A 25599-nucleotide genomic window follows, 5' to 3' on the forward strand; every position below is an offset into this window, starting at 1 on the left:
GGCTTGAAACTCTGCTAAAGCTATTCCGGGGGTAGGTCAGTAAAGGTGCCTCCCTTTCATTCTGGTGCATGGGAGTATAGGCATGGCGCCTGCAGGAATGTGCTCATCCTACAAGAAAGAGCCGATGTGACCTTGGGCTTCTAACGTTAGAAGCAATTGCTCTGTTCATAGCCTGGGCCGACCTTTCAGACTCTCCCCTCAGCTGCATGTCACGTGTTTTCTCTACTAACGAGAGAGAGCTCAGGAAAGGAAACCAAGATGGCGTTTGCTCGATTTGGGCCTGATTCTAAATAGGTGCATGAGTCGAGCATATTTACAAGAGACGTCAGAAAATTGTAGACATACATTGGATATTTTATGACAACATTATATGGTATCATTTTTATATTCCTTCAGGCCGCCCTTTTGGCATAACATAGCCAATACATAAAGGCTACTCTTTCAATCTAAGAACACACCCTCATCTATCTGCATGAGGTCGGCCACCTCTTTCTGCACCAACTGCTTTTCAGTTTTTACCTGTTGGGAAACAGTCAAAGAGGAAGTAAGTTTAGCTGCACAATAGGAGCAGCATGCCGGGACACAATGAAGGCACAAGCAACAAACAAATACCACTCCCAGTGCTCCAGCCAAAATCATAAAAATCTTCCAACCCCAAGTAGAGAGGAGATCCCAGAACCACCCGGTAAGAGACCAAGTGCCAGTGTTAGCATGAACTTCTGCAGCTAAGCGATGCAATTTCTGAATAGCTAAGTGTATGGTGGGAGCAGAATCTGTAATATATACACAGCAGGAGCTGCCGATCATTCGACATGCTCCTCCCCGATCAGCCAGGATGACGTCAAGCACCATCCGATTTTGAAGCGAAACAAGCCTTGTAGCCTAAAGCTCTACGGTGAGGTTAGTCAAAATTCCAGCAGTGGTTTGAACTACATTTTCTACTACTCTAGAGAGACGCCTAACATTTCTACTAGTGAAAATGGGACCCCATATTGGAAAGAGACCGTTTGCTATATCCACAAACTGCTGAGAAGCAGTATCAGTCTGATCAGTGCCTTTAGTACTAATACTCCTATATACTCGATCAGGACCTGGACTCCGTTTAGTCAGCTGGTGCGTTTTGTGGTAGTTAGAAGGAGCTATATAAACTGTAGGGTACAAGAAGGACAGGCAGCATTTTCTGGCCCACCCTCTCGGAAGCCAAGTATAGGCATTCTCTCCACATACAAAATATACATTGGGAGGAGTAATTAGAGGTGGTGTACTGGTAGTATGCATGATGTAAGTATAGTTACATCTACTATTCCCTACATTAACACGACCCTTCCCTTGGATACAAAAGGAAGCGAGTACTATTCAAAATAGGAACTGGCATTGCCTTATCATCAGTGACATTTCGATCCTGGAAATGCTGAAAATATTGGGTAGAATTGAATTGTTCAAAGTCTAACATTTCCTCTTTAAACCAAGTAGCATTTTCATAAGTGGTATACATGTTCATACAAGCATCGGGGTCTAAAGATCCCTCCCCCTGGTTCCCCTGTGCATCAAATCCCTGATGTTGTTCTAATTATTTTAGAACGGCTTCATAATCCTTTTCAGTATACCGTTTAGGGTCAGCCACATAATGCAAATACATTAATGACAATAACTGGAACTAAGCTTCACAACTTGCCAAATGCGATATGGGTAAGGAAATGAACAAATCATGGCGATGCATTACAGATGGCAAGAGACCACAAACCCAACAGTTAGTCTTATTCGTAGTGCTATGAGCCTCATGCAACATTTCTATAAACGCATTTCTAACATAAGTTTCTCGATGTCGCTCTTTATGGGGAGGAAAGGTATAAAAGAAATGCTCAGGCGGGGTTGCAGTGGTGCCTAAAACATGATGCATTGGATTTTGAAATTCTAAATATAACACGCTCATTAGGATTATCATAATTACTGCAATAGTTATTACAAAGGCCACCTTCACTCTGGTAGCCCAACCAGAAAACATAGGAACATTCTCAATGAAAGGTCGAGGTGCAAGGAGTCTCTCATCTTCAAGGGCAAAGCGGGCAAAGGGATACATCCTAAATAAAAGTCCAAACTAATCTCGGGAAGGAACGCAAGCTAACCGCCAGAGGGTTTCTTCTCCCTGTGCCCGTTTAGAGCCTCACAGGCAGACTCTTGCTATCTATCCATACGAGGATCTTCCAACAACTTCACCGTTGCAATTTAGGCCCCCTTTGAATTTACACAGTCTTTCTTTCTGAACAGAGCAATGTGTCAGTTCCAAGCTCTCAACGGGTTCAGTCCAGTGTCTCGCTCAATACCCCAGACAAACCTTATCTTTCACCCTACAACTCAAGTCTTTCCCTTTCTCCTACAATCCAAAACTGGGGTATTGCGTGGTTTTCGGGGCCGTAAATGTTATCGCAAATGGCCAGGTTGCTCCTGATCATGGAACAACACAGCAGCAGGAACATTTGGTGCAACACAGTTTCCAGAAGCCTCAGGGGCATCAGCTGTACTACAAATTTCAGAAACTGGGGCTGATTCACCTCCTTGCGGTATCGACAACCCTCTCTCTTGCCCAATTTCAATGGCATCCGAGAAAAGCACAAACCGTACCCTTTGTTCTCCCTCTTGCGTTAGAACTCCTTCTTGGTTCTGTTGATCAGAGGGAAGTGGCAAGGCTAGCCTCTTTAGATGTGATGCATGAATCCAGTTTTTCTTCCCATCCACTTTCACTGCCGTCCGAGTGTCCAAAAGGATCTGGTAGGGATGACTCCACCTTGGTTCCAGACTCGATTTCCATTTGTAATTCCGTACTAGGACCCACTGTCCTGGTTCCAGGCGATGTCCGGGACCCTCCGGCAGCGGCTGCAGTACTGCTGAGACCTGTTGATGAATAGAAAGCAGATCTTTAGTTAAAGCGTACAGGTAATCTGTCATCATGGGGTAATCAAGGTCACAAAAGGATTTGGGTCTTGGGACACCCCACACGTTGGCGGGCCATGGTATTTCTCGACCAATCCTGCAGATTGTGGGTGTCGTGCTGCATGAAATTATTGTTTTATCTGCAACCCTGCACAAACATGCTTAACAATCTCCACATTACAATGTACCCCATTATCTGTCCAGATAATTCAGGGGAAACCGAATCGGGGCAGAAATTCCTTAATTAGGGCTTTTGCAGTGGCTAGGGCAGTGTTTTCTTTGGTAGGGTAGGCTTCAATCCACTTGCTGAAAGCACAAACCACCACCAGTACATATTTAAGATTGCTCACTCTGTCAAATTTAATGTAATCCATCTGTAATACTTCAAATGGTAAAGAAGGGGGAGCAAAATTTCCACTAAGAACTGTTTCTCCTCCTCCTGGATTATGCTGCAAGCAAACCATGCAATATTTAACTACATGAGCGGCAGTTTTGGGAATATTCGGGTTATTCCACACTGGGTCCAATAATGAACAAATACCTTTTGCTCCAATGTGGGCAGTGCCATGGGCCATCACTACTACTGCATACACGAGGGCGTTAGGCAATAGCCATCTCTGTCTGTCCTTCAAATCAATCCAACAATCATTCTTGTCCAACCGCCCTATTTCCTGTTCCCATCTTAACAATTCATCAGTCGTGGCCTCTTTCTGTAATTCCTTAACACTTTCAATAGTGTTATCAAATACTGTAGTATCCGCCACCCATCGAGTTGTTACGCTGGGGAACATTGTGGATGTTTTAGTTTGTGCTGTTTCTTTCGCTACCTGATCAGCAAAAGCATTTCCTTTTCCTGTAGTATTAGTGATTTTCTTGTGGGCACTAAACTTGATAATAGCTACCTTTTCTAGTAAAGTTAAAGCATATAACAGTCTTTCAATCAACTGGCCATGTTGTATTCTTTGGCCATGAGAAGTAAGGAATCCCCGTTCCCTCCACAGCCGCCCAAAACTATGGGCCACGCCAAAGGCGTATTGGCTGTCAGTAAAGATATTCACCTTTAACCCTTCACTCAACTCACAGGCCCTTAATAATTCTATTAGTTCAGCTGCTTGCACTGAGTGCTGGGAAACCCGAGCAGTCTCTACTACTGTTCTAAGAGTAGTTATAGCATAAGCAGCTGTGGTCGTGCCATCTGGTAGCTTGAAACAAGAGCCATCCACATACAATTACCCTTGTGGGTCAGTTAGAGGGGAATCAGTGAGGTCTACACGTCCCTTCGTTTCTTCTTCCGTCTGAAATATACAATCATGGCCACCGCCACAGCAGCAGTAGCCCTTAGACAGCTCGGAAGGGCTCGGGCAACATTATCCAATACTGCCGAGAAAAATGCACAGGCTCTTTGTTTTCTGCCAAAATCCTGGGTTAACACCGAAAGTGAGCAACCGTCTACCTCATGCACATAGAGTACAAAAGGTTTTCGGTAGTCAGGAGTGCCCAGAACGGGTGCAGAGCAAAGAGTAGATTTCAAAGAATTAAAAGCATCTTGGCATTCATCCATCCAGGGTAAGGGTTCATGCACATCTTTCGTAACCAAGTGCAACAGAGGTTTAGTCAGAAGAGAAAAAGTAGGAATCCAATGGCGACAGTAAGAGGTAATGCCTAGAAAAGCACGAATATCACGCTGAGTACAAGGCACAGACATGTTAATAATAACAGATATTCGTTCAGGAGTTAATCGTCTCCCCGCTTTCGACAGTAAGTGACCAAGGTAGGACACTTCCTGTCGACAATACTGAAATTTGGACAGAGATACTTTATTGCCATGGGCAGCCAGATGATGCAACAATTTAACAGTGGTTTCCTTACAACCCTCCGCCGTATCAGATGCCACCTAAATATCATCCACATATTGAATGAGAACATTACCGGAAGGGAGGACCAATTCATCTAACACAGTTTTCAAAGCCTGGCTATAAATGCTAGGACTTTCAGTATAGCCTTGAGGTGCGCGACAGAATCTGAAGCTTCGGCCAGATAATGAGATTCCGAAGATATGACGGCTGTCGGGATGTATGGGGATACTAAAGAAAGCATTCTTTAGATCGATCAATTATAAATATTGTGCGGTAGGGAGAATCATAGTTAGGATGGCAGTAATATCAGGGACCACAGGATATTGGGGAACCACTATTTTATTAACCTCTCTAAGGTCAATTACAAAACGATAAGTATCTTTATAATCAGGATCTCCATCTAAGGGGGCCTTCTTCAGAATCGGTAAAAAGGGACTATTACAAATATTCAATGCTGTTTCCTCTACAACTCCCTTTTGTATCAAATCACGAATAACATGCAAAAAAGCCTGTTCGCCTTCAGGCGAAATTCGATATTGAGGATTACGGGGTAAACGCACATTTGGTTTTAGGGTTATAGATACAGGTGGTATTGTCAACAAACCGACATCCGTGTCCCCCTGTGCCCATAGAGTGGGTGGTACATCTGAGAACTCAGGAGGGAGGGGTGCATTTTTCACTAAACATTGGGATGCACATTCAGTAGGAGCCGCAATGTTAAATACACACCTTCAGGAGAACAATAAATACGAGCATGCAATCTTTTCAATATATCCAAACCTAGCAAATTCTCGCCGCAACTAGAGGTAAGCAAAAACAGTGATTCTACAGTAACGGGCCCAATGGTAAAGGGAACTGGCTGTGAAACGGGGCTGACCACAGGGATCCCTGAACATCCCACTGATACGTTATTTTGCCCAGACAGAGCAGCCCCTGGGACCAATGTATGAGCTACAGAACTGTTCATAGCTCCAGTATCCACTAAAAATCTCTCAGATGTCCCCATCAAATTCCCCTGGACGTAGGGCCCCTGCTGGTCAACTGGTACTGATATAGGGTCCCTGCTCTGTCCATGGCTGTCTCATGCATAATTATTTCCGCAATAGGTGTCTTCATGATAGTCCTCATTATAGTATCCCTTGGAAATCCTCAAAATAGTTATTCCCTGACTCACCACCCGACCGGCCAACACGTTTCATGCTGTTTTAGTCAGTACCTCCTCTTCCCCGTCCCCTGCTAAAACCACCCCGCTCAAACAGTAATGGACACTGGGCTCGCCAGTGTCCCTCCTGTCTGCAATTGGAACACTGATTGTACCTCAAAGGGGGTCCTTGACCTCCGCCTCCTCTCATCATTGTGCCCCTAGGAAAAGGTCCCCTACTTGCTCTTCTGCCATTTTGCCCTCTGCTAACTTGTTGCAGTAATACACGAGTTTTCAAGTCCTTAACTTTTTTAACTGACTTATCCTTACTCTCATTTTCCCAATGCTCATAATACTGAGCCATGCTAAGGTGAGGTTCCGTGACAATTGTAAGTGATGTTTTCGACTCGCACGAATATGGTCGAGTCTGGTATCTATGAACCGCAAATGACGAGTTTAGTGGGTGTGTGCAGTTTCGTTGTGCTAACCTAAACCGTTTGTTTGTTATGTGGGTTTTCCTATCTGTACCCACGGGTTCCATCTTAGATACGGCATCCATTTTGTCTCTTGCCCTCAAGTAGCCAGCGAACGGACGTTGTCCGCTTCGCGACCCTGGGACTCCCAAGATACTTGCGGAAGCCACATGTCCTTTGAAACTGTCTTTATGACGAGGGGGATGATACTGTAAGGCAGATGGGCCCGCTCGAGGCACATCTTGCCGTGCCGGTCTATTGTCTCAGCCGTGCATCTCATTAGGCACGTCCCTTTTGATGCCTGTAGCTCGCGTTTCCCGATACCTCCCCTTTTACACCCTTTCCAATCCCCCACTGTCTCCATCTTCCTCCACACCTGTCCTTGTTCCTTCTTCGATCTGTTTTACTGCTGATTGGAATGTACTAATGGTGGGAAGATGGGTTTTTACAGTTGGGAACCGCCAAATGTTTCCGCACTTATGTTCCGGACCTTGTGTGTATCAAAGTGACCAAACGACCCCTCTGGGGGATAACTATGGGAACCAAGCCATAAACCTTTGTGTACCATGTAACCTTATGGGTAAATTGTGTATAAAAGGAGCGATCCACAGAACCAATTTGAAGCAGTCTCCACAAGTAGCACATGTTGTACTTGCCGTGATTTCTGTGTTCCCTGCAGTAAATAAAGCTCGAATCTTTGACGCCGAAGGAAGTGTCCCGTGTCTCTGTCACTTGTACGCCGGAGCAGGTTACCCACGAAGGTTTCAGGTGTTGTTCCCTGGCACCGCTGGGTCTTAAATAACCCAGTCCTTAAGTTGGCGCCCAACGTGGGGCTGCATCAGTGGTACCGGTCCAAGCCCGACGATCGTGAGGAACTTCGTGTGAAATCTCCGAGGGAAGGTGCACTCCGCTTCATCGATCCTGTTGTCGAAATAAGTGGCCCGAAGACTTTTCCCGCGAAGATTCCCGCCTCCTGACGGCTGCGACGGACTGCTGCCCTGACTGTAGACCTGTTTTGGCGCCTGGCGTAGACCTTGGTATAGCGAGACGATTGACGGGCCTTCCTGGTGACGCCATCGATCTTTGAGTTAAGTATTTGTGGGTCGCTCCCAGTGTTCTTGGTTGTGGTTCTTAGTTGTTGCATGGTTCCATTGCATTTGTGGTTCTTGGTACTTTGTTGTGATATTTGACGACTGCAGACGCCAAAAACCGAGGGTTTTCGCTCTTTGCTGGGACTTTGTAAATCCCGTAGCCCTTGAAGTTTGTGAAACTCGGCTAGTGTGCAAGATGCCTGGTCGTAGTACTTTGTTTAGTTGTTTCAGACGTTGTGGTACGGATTCCCGACTGGAGGACTCGTGTCCGATACCTCCGGTTGGAACTCCCACTTATGAACTGTACAGTAAGCACGGATTGGGCCCGATTACTTTTAATGATTACTGGATTCGGTATACTAAGAAGGATGGTGTCCTTAGTTGGCCACCTCATGGTAGCTTCGAGACTCCAATCTTAGATAATCTAGAGGTTAAATTATTTGCGAAAAAGTCAAGGCCGGCCATGTTTGATGCCTTTCGGTTGTGGCGTAAAGAAGCCCGACAGAAAGAAATCAGACAGACTAAACGAAATCAGAGAGATGGTGTTGCTACCATTGTAAAGAAAGCAGAGCAGTTTCAGCGTGATAAGGAGGATAAGGAAAAGGAAGTGTTCGATAGGCTACAGCGTATGTCCATAGATAAATGCTATCCTGCTTTGCCTACGGAGTCGGATAAGAAGGAAGAACCAGTTGAGGATCCTTTAATGTCTTATCTTCTGAAGTCACCACCTCCATATGTACAGGGTACCGCAGCTCCTGTGGTTCCCCCTGTACCTATTCTTCCACCTATTCCTCAGTCTGTTCCTCAACCTGCACCCGTTCTTCCGACTGTTCCTGCTCCTTTGTCTGTTGCTATCCCTACTGCTCCTCCACTTCCACATACTCCTGCTCCCGCTACTGCTCCTGTTTTGTTAACTCCTGTTGTTGCCTCTGTTTCTACCTCTTCCCTTGTCAGTCCTGTGTCCTATACTTCTCCCTCTGTTCGTAGTCGTACTTCTCCTGTTGCGGCTAACTTCTTTCATTCTCTCGGACCTGTTCTTGGGTCCGATGGTTCAGATGGTCCTCAGAGACGTAGTCAGCTTCCCGGTAATAGGGAACGCGCTTCGCTATATAATATGGCGATGGGTTGGATGACACATCCTCTTAGAAATCCACCACGTGTTGTACTCGATACGTTCTGTCAATTTAATATACCAACCCAAAGATACGTGTTTGAAGAAATGTGTAAGGTCCTTCGCGATCAGATATCGGCCGATGCACCTGACGAGGTGCTGACCGCTTTGTCTGATCTACAGCTCCAGTTCTCGAATGGACTGATAGTGGATACCAACGTTCGACGTGCTGTTGAGCGGTTGCTATCTTTCCGTCCTACTCCTATACCTCAAGCCTTGTTTGTTGAGGATGTTGAAAGGCAGCCAGATGAGTCTGGTCAATTTCCTATGCGCGAAGAGCCACCAGTATGGATGCCAGGTAATCCTGCAGCTGCTCCACCGATCTTGCCATATTTCCAGAGAGTGTGGATTCATCTCCCGTGGAAACGATCAGAAGTGTTACAGGTGAAGCAGTCTTTGCCTGACCCTCGCAAAAATCCTGCAGGGTATTATAAAGAGTTATCGCAGCTTGTAGACGCTACGATAATGAACCTTGCCGATATTGATATGCTGTTTGGCAATGTAGTACCACAACCGGTCTGGGCTAAGATTCGTCAGGAAAACCATCCTAATGAATTGGGCGGTGATTGGGCTGCCCTTATAGCGGCTGATGGGTTGTAAACTGGTGGTGCTAAACCCGAGCAGTTGATTGCTGCTCTTCCTCAACGAATAATTACGCTAATGAAAACTCTTATGCCAGCTATGAGGGTGAATTGGGACAAATTGTCGGCTTGTAAACAGAAAAAGGACGAGAGTGTCTCCGACTTCTTTACGAGATTCGAGGAGGCATTCATCGACCATAGTGGTCAGGATATGGGTACTGAGGGTGGCCAACGGTTGTTTGTGGATAAATTTGTCTCTAACTTATTGCCCGATTTGAGCAATAAATTGAAGAATTCAGAAAGTGCATGGGCCGTTTCTACCTCAGCTCAGATATTGGCCACAGCACAATATTATGAGAATAGAGAGAAAGAAGAGAATGACCGCGCTGATAAAAAGACGAAAGAGCTTAAAACTAAAGTATTGTTACAGCAAGCGTATCCTCCACGTTCGAATCAGAATGCTTCGCAACAAAATAGATCGCAGTCGCATTCTAATCGACCACAATCTAGAAATGACTCCTCTTCCCAAAGATCCTCTTTAGGGTACAATCAGTGTGCCTATTGTAGACAGGAGGGTCATATAAAATTCAATTGTCCTGTTTTGAACGACCGTAATAGTGGTAATTCATCTAGAGGAGGTCGTGGTGGTTCTCAACAGACATCACGCGGCATGGGTCGCGGTGTTCAAAATGACCGTTCAGATAACCAATCGAATTCTAATAACTGTTTTGATCAACGTGGATCATCGCAAGGACGATCTGCGCAGTACAATGTAGACGATTATTACGTCGATCAGGGAACTGACGACAGTAATTACTAGGACAGCCATAGACAAGGAGAGGGAGTGGTATCAGTTCCGGTTGATCAGAGAGGGCCTTACGTCGCAGTTGCTACATCGGGCGTCGTTGAGCCTTTTCTGTTGGACACTGGTGCAGCGAAAAGTTCCATTAGGCATTCGAAACTCCCTGGCGCACCTTTGTCTGGCTTAACAAATGTTTCCGTTGGATTCTCTGGCGCCCCCGTTGGCAATCCAGTTTCACGCCCTTTGCCTCTTACAATTGGGCCACGTGAGCTTCAAGCTCCGTTGATTTTGACTACTGGTTGTGGTGAAAATCTCTTGGGTCTGGATTTGCTAAAACGTTTGTATGCAACTCTATATTGTTCTCCTGCGGGTGTAAAGCTTACGTTGGGAGAGAAGGTTGTCTCTCCTATGTACTTGTCTCTTGATAAGCTTCCACCGGAATTGAGTTCTCTTCCTGAATCTTTGTGGGCAACAGGTCCCAATGATGTGGGCCTGCTTGACATATCCCCTTATGTTGTTCAGTTGAAATCCAATGTGCGATTGCCACGTATTCCCCAGTATCGTATTTCTCTTGATGGTGAACGAGCACTGTTAGCGATCATCTATGATTTGATCGATAAAGACGTCATTGAAGAGACTCGGGGAAACGTGTGCAACAGCCCTGTGCTGCCTATTTTAAAACGTACTGATCCTTCGAAACCACCTGTTTATCGTTTTGTTATCGATTTACGGGAGGTTAATAAAATTGTGATTCCTCAGTTCCCTGTTGTGCCTGACATCACGGCGCTACTGACTCTGATTCCAGCATCTGCGTCTTGGTTTTCGGTGATCGATCTGAAGAATGCGTTCTTCAGCATCCCGATCGCAGAGGAGAGCAGAGACCTTTTCGGTTTCTCTCTTGGTGGGCGCAGCTTCCGGTTTAAACGCGCTCCTCAAGGCTACTGTGAGAGTCCATCGATTTACAGCCAAGCCTTGAAGGGTCAACTGGATGCGTTTACGTTGCCGGCTGGTGCGGCCTTAATCCAATACGTCGACGACTTATTGGTGGCGGCAGATACTCAGGACATTTGCAAAATTGCTACGGTGTCGTTGCTGCAACATCTCTGTGACTTACATCACAAGGTGTCACCTTCTAAACTCCAATATTGTTGTCAAGAAGTAACCTATCTAGGTCACTTATTGTCAAAGGAGGGAAGGCGGTTGACCCCAGAGAGAATTGCAGCAATTGCGCGAATGACTGTGCCAGCAACACAAAGAGATGTGCGTGCCTTTCTAGGTATCACGTCGTACTGCAGGCAATGGATTCCAAATTTTTCACTGCTAGCGAAACCATTGGTGGCTCTTACATGCAAGGATGTTTCTACTCCTTTACCATGGACGGAAGAATGTCAGAAAAGTTTTTCTGAACTGCGTGACTCATTGTGTTCGGCTCCTGTGTTAGGTACTCCTGACTACAGTAAGCCATTCACGTTATATGTTCACGAGAGGGAAGGTTGTGCTTTGAGTGTCTTAACGCAACCTTTTGGTGGTAAGCAACGTCCATGTGCATATTTTTCCTCGACCTTGGACCCGGTAGCTAGAGCGTTGCCGAGTTGTCTGAGAGCAACAGCGGCAGCTGCGGTGTCCATCCGGCAATCAGCAGGATTGGTCATGGATAATATGCTCACGGTGATGGTTCCGCACGCAGTCGACACTCTTTTGAATCGTACAAAAACTCAGCACTTGACAAGTGCGAGGTTGTCCGGATACGAGTTGACGCTTCTGGCAAGTCATATTCAGATAAAACGTTGCAATGTTCTGAATCCGGCAACTTTGTTACCCATTAGTACAGAGTCAGATGAAATAGCAGCCCATGACTGCTATTTGCGAACAGAGGAGGAAACAAAAGGTCGAGTGGACCTTAAAAACACTCCGTTAGAAGATCCAGATGGAACACTGTATGTAGATGGTTCGTGTTTTAAATTGCCGAATGGTGATGTGACCACTGCGTATGCTGTTGTAACTTTGAGTACTGTTGTGGAAGCTGCGAGATTGAATCAGAATTCTGCCCAGGCTGCGGAGCTGATTGCCTTAACTAGAGCGTGTGTGTTAGCAAAAGATAAACGTGTGAATGTGTATACTGACAGTCAGTATGCATTTGGCGTCGCTCATAGCTTTGGACGATTGTGGAGAGAGAGAGGTTTTCTGACATCGCATGGTACGAAGATTCAGCATGGCCAACTTGTGAACGATCTTTTGGATGCACTTACGTTGCCTAAGCAGGTAGCGATTGTTAAATGTAGTGCACATCGTAAGGTGACGGATGATGTTGGTCGTGGTAATGCGTTTGCGGATGAGACTGCTAAGGAGACTGCCCGGAACCTTAGCACTCGAATGTATGTGACAAGTTCAGTTAGGTGGCCTACAGAGTCGAGTATGTGTGAAGACACTATTGAGAGTGTGAAGGCGATACAAAATGAGGCCACTGAGACTGAAAAGAAGAAGTGGAATGAAAGTACGGGAAAGTTGGATGCGAATGGTTGTTGGATTGATTTGTCGGAGCAGAAAAGATGGATGTTACCAGATGCGTATGTGCTGGCTGTTGTGACAATGGCACATGGGTTAGCACATATTAGCGTGAAAGGTATTTGCAAGTTGTTGTCTCCTGTGTGGAAGAATGATGGTATCACGAAATGTGCTGAACGCTTGGTTAAGAACTGTATGGTATGTATGTTGTACAATCCTGGTAAGGGAACCCCAACTCCTCCTGGTAGTTTTGCTCCCCCTTCATGTCCCTTTAAGGTGATTCAATTAGACTTCATCCATATGGAGAGATGCAATAACTTGAAATACGTTTTGGTTGTGGTTTGCGCGTTCTCCCGATGGATTGAAGCCTATCCTCTCAAGGACAACACCGCTTTGTCAACGGCAAAAATCCTACTGAAGGAATACTTTCCTCGGTACGGAATGCATCGGGTTGTATGGTCTGATAACGGAAGTGAGTTTGTGGGGAGTGTGATGAAGAGTGTGTGCAAAGGCCTTGGAATTAATCAAAAATTCCATAGCGCCAATCATCCCCAGTCAGCTGGTTTGGTTGAAGGGTATAATGGCACCCTTAAACTAAAATTAGCGAAGATTCAGGCTACGACTGGTCTTTCGTGGCCTGATGCTTTACCTTTAGCTTTACTATCAACAAGGGCAACCGTACACTCCCGAGTAGGGCTCAGTCCCTATGAAATAGTGTTCGGTCGTCCTGCAAATGTTTGGGGGGTCCCTAGACCGGCTGCGTTCTGTGATCTTGAGTATCCAATGTTGATCGATTATCTTCATGACTTGACTGCTAAACTGAGGTTAATTCACCAACAGGTTTACGAAGCACTGCCGACGCAGACTGAGGGTCCAGGCCACCAGCTCCAGCCTGGAGACTGGGTGGTTACCAGAAATTTTTCTCGGAAGAAGAACTTGGAGCCCAGGTTCACCGGACCCTACCAGGTCCTCCTTGCCACGAGAACTGCTGTTCGTCTTGAGGGGCGGAAAAACTGGGTGCACGCCACCCATACGAAGAAAGTCCCTATTCCGTTGCCGGCAGACTCGTGGGTGAGGAGAGGCGTTGCATCAACTGAAACCGAAGGATTGCCGGCGTTTGTTCCTTTCAGCGACGCACAACCTGTCGGAGAATCCTCAGTGCAGCAGGAAGACACTGTTGAACATTTGTCATCAAAAGACTCAAGACCAGAACATTCGACTGATCAGCAAGACGCTGTCTCTTCAACGGATCCTTTGTTTGACGAGCAGACACGTTCTGGGAAAACTCGATACTTTTTGCGATCCCGCACTAAAGATTAATAAAAAGATCCTGTTCTGTCCCTTGACAACTGCATTATCCCGTTTTCCACGATCAGTCTGAACACCTGTATCATTGTAATTATTCTTGTACATATTGAAGGTTTTTTCCTACGTATTTTTGCTTCCACAGCTGAGAGACATTGCATATATATCATAAATAAAGGCCGTAGGGCCGCGTGCATACTTCTTTCTGGTTAGTAGGTCTTGACGCTAGGTTAAAGACCGTCGGTTCCTGTGAACTCCTGGGAATTGACTACTGCTACACAGAACGAAGTGCGTCAAGAAACGTTGCAGACGGTCATAGGGGATGGCGTTTTCAAAGCTGATGGATGTGGAAAGAGCACAGGCACAAAGATTTGAGCCGCAGCGACTTAGTCGTACGAAATGTTTTATGTTTCAGATATTTGTATTGTTTTTGATTGTTTCTACATTTTTGGCGGGTGGGGTGTACTATATGATGTCGTACTTCTTACCTTCTGCCATACCTACACCTATTCCTACTTCTGACTCTAAATTCACCTCTACTGCGTCTCCTCATTCCTTCCATATCTTACCCGAACACGAGCAGGCTAGACGTGCAGAATTTCGCAACAATTCCTTTATTCAGCTCCTTCACCAGCACCAGTTAGTGGTTAACACTACTAATTGTTGGGTGTGTGGGTTGATGCCACATACCACAGATAAGGGAATTCCATATTTGGTTTTGCCGTATAGTTCCCAGGGTTCTGCTCGAGCATTCCAAACAATGTTCCGAAGCGCACTAGGATTCCACCCCATTCGAGAACCACGTTCTCCCTACTCTGGCCCTGGCTCGTATCAGAAGCCTTTGTCTATAGCGATAGAGGATTTAGATAGCGATATCTATGATCCCTCGCTTATTCCAGAAGAAGAGGTACAAGCCTATAGGGTCTTGAGTAGAGGCGAGTATAGTGTGTTCACTAGTGAAAAACAGCTTAAAAGCTCACCCCCGATATGGGTCGTACCCCACATTGGTAATTTTTGTCTCATAGGTCGTGGCCGAAGATCGAAAGCCCGACTTGGAGAGAGTGCTTGCACTGAAAATTACATATTGCCGATGGTCTCGTCCCCTGTGTTTCTGGCTGCCAAGGGTACATACTTTATCTGCCATGATCGTGCGTATGCATGGTTGCCCTTCGACTTTGTGGGCTCATGTTTTATTGCAAATTTGTTGCCTCCGACGTTTACTGTAGATGCAGATTATCACAAGACTAGAGTTGTGAGAGGCGTAATTAGCGAAGAAGACACTGCCGGTCAAGAGGCAGGAGACTTTTTCAAGGGTTTCCTTCCGTTTTGGGGGCCTATGGTTAATAGTAGGAACCTGAGACAGTTGACTCGAGTGGTGGAATCGACAGCTAATATTACTGTCAGTGCCCTTGGTAATATCACCGCAGAACTTCAGGCGGATAGACTTATGACGTTACAAAACCGTATGGTTTTAGACGTGATCTTAGCAGATCGAGGTGGGGTATGCAAGGTGATCCATTCGAGCTGCTGTATTTTCATTCCTGATAACGCTCCGACTGTCTATCAAGCCATCTCAAAGTTGCATAAAATCTCTGAGTCCATACACGTGGACGTAGGGGGTTGGACGCTACTTGGGTGGTTTTGGGGCCTGATGTCGACTTGGGGTTGGAAGATTCTGATGATTATCGGAGTTGTTGTGGTGTTCCTGTTCACGTGCTGCCTTTGCGTGCAGTGTGGTCCTGCCTTATGTGGCCTCTGTGCTACAACGTGTATAAGACAGCCGCCTGTTACCAAAGAAGCTCGGTTGGACAGAGCTATGTTACAGCAACATCTAGATGGTCTAATGAATATCGAGTATGATTCCGACTAGTGCTTGCCTACATGAGGGCAAAAGGAGCGTCTGAGGTTCCGTGACAATTGTAAGTGATGTTTTCGACTCGCACGAATATGGTCGAGTCTGGTATCTATGAACCGCAAATGACGAGTTTAGTGGGTGTGTGCAGTTTCGTTGTGCTAACCTAAACCGTTTGTTTGTTATGTGGGTTTTCCTATCTGTACCCATGGGTTCCATCTTAGATACGGCATCCATTTTGTCTCTTGCTCTCAAGTAGCCAGCGAACGGACGTTGTCCGCTTCGCGACCCTGGGACTCCCAAGATACTTGCGGAAGCCACATGTCCTTTGAAACTGTCTTTATGACGAGGGGGATGATACTGTAAGGCAGATGGCCCCGCTCGAGGCACATCTTGCCGTGCCGGTCTATTGTCTCAGCCGTGCATCTCATTAGGCACGTCCCTTTTGATGCCTGTAGCTCGCGTTTCCCGATACCTCCCCTTTTACACCCTTTCCAATCCCCCACTGTCTCCATCTTCCTCCACACCTGTCCTTGTTCCTTCTTCGATCTGTTTTACTGCTGATTGGAATGTACTAATGGTGGGAAGATGGGTTTTTGCAGTTGGGAACCGCCAAATGTTTCCGCACTTATGTTCCGGACCTTGTGTGTATCAAAGTGACCAAACGACCCCTCTGGGGGATAACTATGGGAACCAAGCCATAAACCTTTGTGTACCATGTAACCTTATGGGTAAATTGTGTATAAAAGGAGCGATCCACAGAACCAATTTGAAGCAGTCTCCACAAGTAGCACATGTTGTACTTGCCGTGATTTCTGTGTTCCCTGCAGTAAATAAAGCTCGAATCTTTGACGCCGAAGGAAGTGTCCCGTGTCTCTGTCACTTGTACGCCGGAGCAGGTTACCCACGAAGGTTTCAGGTGTTGTTCCCTGGCACCGCTGGGTCTTAAATAACCCAGTCCTTCAAAGGATACCTGAAGGAGGTGACGTAGTCCAAGTACTTTTGGCAGCCTGTAAACGTGTCTTTATTTCTGGCAACAAGTTAGTAACAAATCTATTGACAAATAGCCGTATACCACCCTCGGTGGACAAGTCCTGCCCACTGAAGTCAATAAATACTTTCTCAAATCGAGTAAAGAAATCTGACACATTCTCATCCTTCTTTTGGATGCAGGCTGTCAACTTATCCCAATCTACCTTCCTCGGGGGAATAAGGGTTTGCATAAATGTGATAATCCGAGCTGGAATAGCTAAAATCTCATTTTTAGGTTTATTACCAGGCTTTCGATCTTTGTCCCATGCCTTAATCTGATCCCAGGTCCCTCCAAGTTCAGCAGCATGATCTGAATCATGCACTTGTCTCCATATGTCCACAGGGACTAAAAGACCGAAAAATACCTTGATATCAGCTAGTGTCACGACGGCCGAATTCGCGGCTTCAGTTAATTCTTTATAATAAGCCGTAGGATTCTTCCGAGGGTCTGGGAGCTGAGCCTTTAACGTAAGGACTTCACTCCGTATCCAAGGGGTATAAACCCACTGGTCTTAGAAATGTGCCTCTAATCGTGCTCTAATGACCTGGCCTCCTCCATCCAGTGCTTCGGGAACTTCGGGGTGGACGATAGGGTGCACTTCTCTCATAGGGTACTGTGTCCCCGCATCTGGGCATCTCTGAACCATTCGATCCTGATTATTAAAGTTTCAACATTCTGGAATACCTCGTTAACCTGTAGTTCAAATTTGAACGCTCGACCTCTAATGTCGCACAATATTTGGGGGGCCAGGCCTTCATGAAAGCATTGTTCCCATAAAGAAATCAGTCTTATTGCCATGTGTTCTAATGCTAACTGCTGCATGACTGGTTCATAATCTTTCACTGTACTCCAAATATCTTCTAGAGTATAAATGGGATTCCGCATCCATTTGGACGCCTGAATCACTACAGCCCATCTTTCTTCCTTACCTAGAGATGATCGAGTAAAAACCCGATGACCTTCCATCCCTCCCGCAGGACGTCACGGGGTATCATCTGAAAAAGCAGCAGTCATTCCACTAAGGGTAACCATAATTCCCCTAGCTGGGGGTGTTAAAAATACTGGCGAGGTAGGGGAAGCAACCGCCGTCCCGGGTAACAAGGTGATTAATTCTGAGGTAGTGGGACGGAGGGTAGGAGGGACAGACAACGGAGCAGGAGGATGCACAGCTACTGGAGCAGTTGCAACCGCTGCTCCCGTCCCTCCCTTTTGATCCACTGGAACTGCTGGGTACAAACCCTGGGGCGCGTATGGGGGTGGAGGGCGAGTCTCCAACAGTTCCTCTATTTCATCTTCCGCTTCGGTTCAGGTCACATAACTTTTATCAGTCTGCAATCTAAACTGTCTATCTAATTGTTCGATATTCTTCTCTACTTTTTCCTTTTCATATGCTACTGCCTTTTGGGTTACAGTCTGTCCTGCTTTCATTTTTTCAAATTTTTCTCCTCATATTCGCCGTCGCTTCGCCTCCTTAACCCATAAGGTCAAAGAGTCGAACATACTCCAACGGCTTCTCCTTAAAAGTCATTTGTTTTGCAAGTAATTTATTTTCCTTTCATCAAAAGACCCTGTTAAAGGGCACTGTAATTCTGCATTGTCTTTAGTATATTTGTTCCACAATGTATTGAACAAAATGGGAGTAAGTCCATGTTTTACGTACATATCAAAACTAGGACTGCCTTCCGGAGGAGCGGGCAGTCTTTCTTCCAGCCACCCACCTTTCCATCGACAGCACCCAAAACATAATTTACTAAAACAAGACAATTTTGATAATATTCAACAAATTATATCATTCCAACTGCAGTCACACTATAGACGCGTCTATTCAGCATACACTCTTTCACGTTTCGTATTGACAACAAATCCATATACATAATATACTTAAAATGCATAAGTTTCGATCAAGAAAGAAAATGCTCCGGTCATGACTTTACAATTCCTTACGACATGTCTCATACGTGAACAGAGCCCGTCGACTCCTGTTTGGGGAATCGATCACCCTGGATTCCAGACCACCAAAAGATTTCACAAAAGAGACAGTCCAGAGACTGCCCTGGGATCATCAGACAGGTGAACCACGGACCCTCTTACAGACTATCCCCCAGTCTGTGCTATACATGGATTGCCGATGCACTCTAAATTGAGTATATAAATTGTTCGGTAACAATTCACAACAGTTCAAACACCAATTGACAGAAGTGACAAAAAGCTCCAACAGATGAGTGAATCTTGGAGTCTTTAATGCAGAATACAGCCAGCCGACACGTGTTTCATCGCCTTCGCGATTCCTCAGGGCTGAAACAAACAAATGAGTAGCATCTAGCATGTATTTTGAACAAATGGATTTTACATACATGACCATAGTGTAAGGTCGTTACAAACAATAATTGCTTCCTACTGCAGTGAGCATACGGTGATTTTTCTCAGATTTGTTTTACTAGTGCCACCACAACACATCCGTGTCGAAATTGGGTGTATACTACCGATATTCTATAAGGACGTGGTTGTATGTGGTAGTGATTGTGATAGATGTGTGCAGGGACAAAATAATAATAGTGTATCCGGGACGGCAAGCAATGACAAGTGTTTTGCGTCGCAGCGGAAGTGTCCTATCCGTGTGCGGCTCATTCATCCTTCATGCCGATTCATTGTGAAACAGTGAAAACATGTGTCATAGCGAAAGCATACCTAGATGGCCGTGTCAATGTCAGAAGGTCTGCATGATTGGAAAAGGGGAAGAAAAAACCGAAAGAATCTCTTCACTAACTGTTCTTTCAGTGATATTCAGGCAAGAGGTCACCAAGGTAAGACTGTCCACCAAGTACAAAATGCAGACTTACCGCTCAGCTGGTGATAATTCCGACCCAGCCGGGCCCTTGACCAGTTGCACTCAGTTCGAGTGTATCCAGCAACGGTTAATATCTTTGTTTCTGTGACAAGGTAAAAGTAATACATGTCACCTCAAATACGTGGTGTCTAATCGTCATCACGGTGCCCTAAGGTGATCTTCCCATATGTAATCTAATGTCACTATGATTATCTCACTAGTACCATTTCATTTGAAATACCAACGAGGAATTTCCCTTCTTGTAACTGTTAAAATCATATTCGGAATTTTAAGGAATTTAGTACGTGTCATGCAGTCCCCTAAAGGTTCTACCAATCTACTTACATGTATAATGTAATCAAGAAGTATAAGTAGGGCTCGGAGGTCACCCGATATATTTCACAAAGTTGTGTGAAGTTCCGTTTTCGAAATGAGTACTGTTAAGAGAAATTGCGCTTAAGTCAAAACATTACTATAAATGACCGGTACTAAGTAAACTCACATCCTGGAAGACCATAGCTTGATCTTACCTATTTAAATCTTGCACGAGGATACCGGTTGTGGTTCCTGTCAAGCGTACACCAGGCTGGAATAGCTGAGGGGTAAGTCTGCATTTTGTACTTGGCGGACAGTCTTACCTTGGTGACCTCATGCCTGAATATCACTGAAAGAACAGTTAGTGAAGAGATTCTTTCGGTTTTTTCTTCCCCTTTTCCAATCATGCAGACCTTCTGACGTTGACACGGCCATCTAGGTATGCTTTCGCTATGACACATGTTTTCACTGTTTCACAATGAATCGGCATGAAGGATGAATGAGCCGCACACGGATAGGACACTTCCGTGCTGCGACGCAAAACACTTGTCATTGCTTGCCGTCCCGGATACACTATTATTATTTTGTCCCTGCACACATCTATCACAATCACTACCACATACAACCACGTCCTTATAGAATATCGGTAGTATACACCCAATTTCGACACGGATGTGTTGTGGTGGCACTAGTAAAACAAATCTGAGAAAAATCACCGTATGCTCACTGCAGTAGGAAGCAATTATTGTTTGTAACGACCTTACACTATGGTCATGTATGTAAAATCCATTTGTTCAAAATACATGCTAGATGCTACTCATTTGTTTGTTTCAGCCCTGAGGAATCGGGAAGGCGATGAAACACGTGTCGGCTGGCTGTAATCTGCATTAAAGACTCCAAGATTCACTCATCTGTTGGAGCTTTTTGTCACTTCTGTCAATTGGTGTTTGAACTGTCTTACCTTGGTGACCTCATGCCTGAATATCACTGAAAGAACAGTTAGTGAAGAGATTCTTTCGGTTTTTTCTTCCCCTTTTCCAATCATGCAGACCTTCTGACGTTGACACGGCCATCTAGGTATGCTTTCGCTATGACACATGTTTTCACTGTTTCACAATGAATCGGCATGAAGGATGAATGAGCCGCACACGGATAGGACACTTCCGTGCTGCGACGCAAAACACTTGTCATTGCTTGCCGTCCCGGATACACTATTATTATTTTGTCCCTGCACACATCTATCACAATCACTACCACATACAACCACGTCCTTATAGAATATCGGTAGTATACACCCAATTTCGACACGGATGTGTTGTGGTGGCACTAGTAAAACAAATCTGAGAAAAATCACCGTATGCTCACTGCAGTAGGAAGCAATTATTGTTTGTAACGACCTTACACTATGGTCATGTATGTAAAATCCATTTGTTCAAAATACATGCTAGATGCTACTCATTTGTTTGTTTCAGCCCTGAGGAATCGGGAAGGCGATGAAACACGTGTCGGCTGGCTGTAATCTGCATTAAAGACTCCAAGATTCACTCATCTGTTGGAGCTTTTTGTCACTTCTGTCAATTGGTGTTTGAACTGTTGTGAATTGTTACCGAACAATCTATATACTCAATTTAGAGTGCATCGGCAATCCATGTATTAGACAGTAGTAGTTTTTCTACTCAAGGGAGTGGTTCAGGTTTGTCCACTCGCCGATTAGCACCTAGGACACTCATTGTATCTATAACTGTATGCGTATGAACTGGCAGTGCACCCACCTATAACTGATCTAAAAACCTTCCATTTCCCTAGCCCCAGTCTGTGCTGGTTGGGCCAGGCATTATGGGCGCAACCCCAGACCCTGCGCTTACCCAGTTGCTCCTTGGGGCCTTTCCGAAGAGGATCCGGCCGTGTAAGCACCCACCGTGCAACACAAAGGCGTCCGACGTTCTCCCAATTATTCACCAAACAAGTCTGTGGCGCATCTGCCCGTGCAGTCACACCTCTGCCACGTCAGACCCCCAGGTTCCCTTGTGGTTCACCAACCACCATACCATACGCAGTTAACTGTTCTTCTGAGCCACTTCTCAAAAGTGCTCATTTCATACTGTACAATTCACTCACCTGGTGCACGCAGGTCTGATTGAACGTTCTCCACCGCCAACTTTTTTTTTATAGACCAACACGGTCAGCTGTTCCTGGGTTAAGCCCGAAGTACTCCGGCGAAGGGTTATTTAGCAGCTGGGAAGGTCTCTGGGTAGAAGAGTGGAATGTTTCGCTTCTACCACAAAGTGGTTTCTCAATTAGGATCCTTTTGCAATCCACCCCCTCGACCAGAACCCCTCCCCATCCCTCTTCTCCCGTTTACGGGAGGGGACAACCCTATTTTGGAGTCCCGGCGGAGTCGCCAACTGAAGTACTAGAAAAATATACCATAGAGCTATACTTACCAATAGCCCATATATCTCATTTACCATACATAAATCAGTCGGCAATGGATAAGGTTCAATCGTTTATTTCGCAAAGCGCCCTGTACAGGGGAGCCTCCCTCTGGTCACAGCTCGCAAAGGTGTGCAGAGGAGACTGCTGGATCTTGTTCAAAACATTGCATATATACTTTCAACATACCTCATAGCAACCCCATACATGGAAAAGTACCAGTTTCAGGAGAAGCCAACAGGAACACCCATATAAGGCACAATAGATAGGCTTGAAACTCTGCTAAAGCTATTATGCGGGTAGGTCAGTAAAGGTGCCTCCCTTTCGTTCTGGTGCATGGGAGTACAGGCATGGCGCCTGCAGGAATGTGTTCATCCTACAAGAAAGAGCAGATGTGACCTTGGGCTTCTAACGTTAGAAGCAATTGTCTCTGTTCATAGCCTGGGCCGACCTTTCAGACTCTCCCCTCAGCTGCATGTCACGTGTTTTCTCTACTAACGAGAGAGAGCACAGGAAACGAAACCAAGAAGCCGTTTGCTCGATTTGGGCCTGATTCTGAATAGGTGCATGAGTCGAGCATATTTACAAGAAACTTCAGAAAATTGTAGACATACATTGGATATGTTATGACAACATTATATGGTATCATTGTTATATTCCTTCAACATGTAAGATATGATGTCTACTTTTATGTATTGTGCTTTTATGATTTAACTGTTTAAATCAAATAAAGGTTATTTTGATTTGATTTGATGTAGAATGCAAGGATATAACCAATGCATGGAAAAGGCATGATTTAAAGTTACTGTAATGTGGCAAGTGAGATGACAAGACTGTGCTCGGAGGTGCGCAACCTATAATAATTTGAAGGAGGTGTGTAAAATATGAATTGAAGTTATGATTATAACTTTACAATTTTTAAAGTGTGTATATTTTAAGTTGGGTTTATATAGAAAGAATAAATAAAATAGTTCTAACTATAAATTATCTTTAATCTTTGTTTTCAGTCTATGTTAATGGTTTTTATTTTTGATAAAAATGTGTTTCAAACCGTAGTGAGGAGTGTCAATCATTGGAGTGTTGTAAAGTATTGTACAGTGAAGTAGAGTGTCGTAGAGTCTAGTGTCATAGAGTGGAGTATTGTAGAGTGGAGTTGAGTAGAGTGGAGTGATGTAGCGTACAGTGGAGTAAAGTATTATACAGTAGAGTGGCGTGTAGTGCTGAGTGTTGTACAGTGGAGTGTCGCTGTCTAGAGTGTTGTGAAATGGAGTGTGGTGGAGTGGAGTGGAGTGTCATTGAGTAGAGTAGCATAGCGTGTAGAAGAGTGTTGTAGAGTGTAGTGGCATAGAGTGGGGTTCAGTGGAGTCGAGTGCCATACTGTTCAATGTTAGCAGAGAGTCTCGTACAGTGTAGTGTCGCATAATGAACTCTTATTATTAGTGAGATCACAGTGCCTGGTAGAGTGGCAAGGTATAGTTAGTGTTGTCTTGTTAGCGAGCTGCAAAGAGTCTGTAACAAGGTGTGCTACTTATAATAATTTAAAAGTGGTGGATACATTGTAGACAAAAGCAATTGCTATAACTTTGGATATTTATAAAGTTTTTGTAGTTTAAGTTTCAATAGGGAGAATAAACATTTTCCTAACTATAACCTTTAACCTTTAGTTTTGCCATTGAATTTCAATGATTTTTCAATGTTGAAAAAAAGACTCCAGTGTCGTTGAGTGGAGTGTTGTAAGTGTCATACAGTACAGTGGAAGAGAGTGTTGGAAAGTCTAATGTCACAGTTGGGAGTATTGTAGAGTGTAATCGAGTGGAGCAAAGTAGAGTGGAACAATATATCATACAATGTAGTACAGCGGAACATATTGTAGTGCCATGATGTCTAACACAGTGGGGTTAAGGTGCAGTAGACTGGAGCAGCAAGTTGGGTAGTGGACTTCTCATTTTGTACAGTAGCTCGGGTGTCATAGACTGTCATAGAGCAGAATAGAGTGTTTTAGAGTAGAACAGTGTGAAACAGAATGTTATAGAGTTGAGTATCATTGAGTGGAATGTCATAGAGTACAGTGGAGGAGAGTGTCATAGAGTGGAGTGCCATGTCATATTGTGGAGCAGCGTATCGCAGAGAGAGGAGTGGTGTGTCATCTAGTGTCATACAGTGAGTACAGTGGTGTTAAAGAAGAGTAAAGTGGCATAGAGGGTAGTACAGTGTTGTACAGTGGAGCTACATACAGTGGAGCAGAGTGTTGGCCTAAAGAGTGGTGTAGAGTGATGTATGGTACAATGGCATTAAGTGGGATAAAGTGCAGCACAGAGGAGTATAGTGGAGTGGAGTACACTGGAGTGGCATAGCATAGAGTGGAGTAGAGTCTCATAAAGTGGAGTGACCTGTCGTAAACTAATACTGCATGGAGTGCAGTAGAGTGAAGTGGAGTAGTGCCATTTGGTTCCGAGTAATCCATAGGATCTGTGCGTTTGTTGGATAATATAAACTTTGGGAGAGGTGCCTAGACTGATTCAGAGCACCCATGCAGGATATGTTGGCCTTGAGACCAGTTAGCTCAAAGTGCCACCATAAGCCCCCACACCTTACCAAGGAGTGAATAGTTTCTGGCAACCCCTGATCATGAAAACCCTGACCCCTCAGGGATCACTGTAACAGATCAGAATCTTTCGCTCAGTCGCTTGAGCTTACTTGTGCTCAGAGAAATATGCAGAGTATACACAGTGGGGCATTTTCAATATGTTTATTGAACCAGCATTATACTTGGTGCTGCAATACTCATTAGACAGAAGCAAATGAAACTGATTATAAGCACCAAAGAGTAAATACAATTCTACCATGGTGCTCAAACATTGTATATATGCAGCATATGATACAGAGCAGTAATCATGTGTACTCCTCGATGCCCTACTCTGAGTGTGCCAAGAGTATATGTAGGGAAGAAACCAAGAATACCCCAAAGGACAATCCAACCCCATTACCTGGTGTGAGAGAATGTAGGAGCCTGTCTTGGTCATGAACTGGACACCGCCTCATGGAGAGAAGTCTCAGCATGCAGGGACCCTCGGTGTCAGCTGAAGTGCCTCCTCTGCTAATCTTTTGGGATGCTCATTATTTATAAAAGAAAGAATCCTTGTAATGTACGTATAGATTCGCATTGTTATGGATATCTACATAGCCTTGTCGTCCTGTCGATGAAGATAGAACGGCATTTGTACATTGTGTGTAAAAAGCCCTTGTACATGGTGTTCGATGCATCGTGATAATGTTATGAAAA

This window comes from Lissotriton vulgaris, chromosome 10 (assembly GCF_964263255.1).
Source record: "Lissotriton vulgaris chromosome 10, aLisVul1.2, whole genome shotgun sequence".
NCBI lineage: Eukaryota > Metazoa > Chordata > Amphibia > Caudata > Salamandridae > Lissotriton > Lissotriton vulgaris.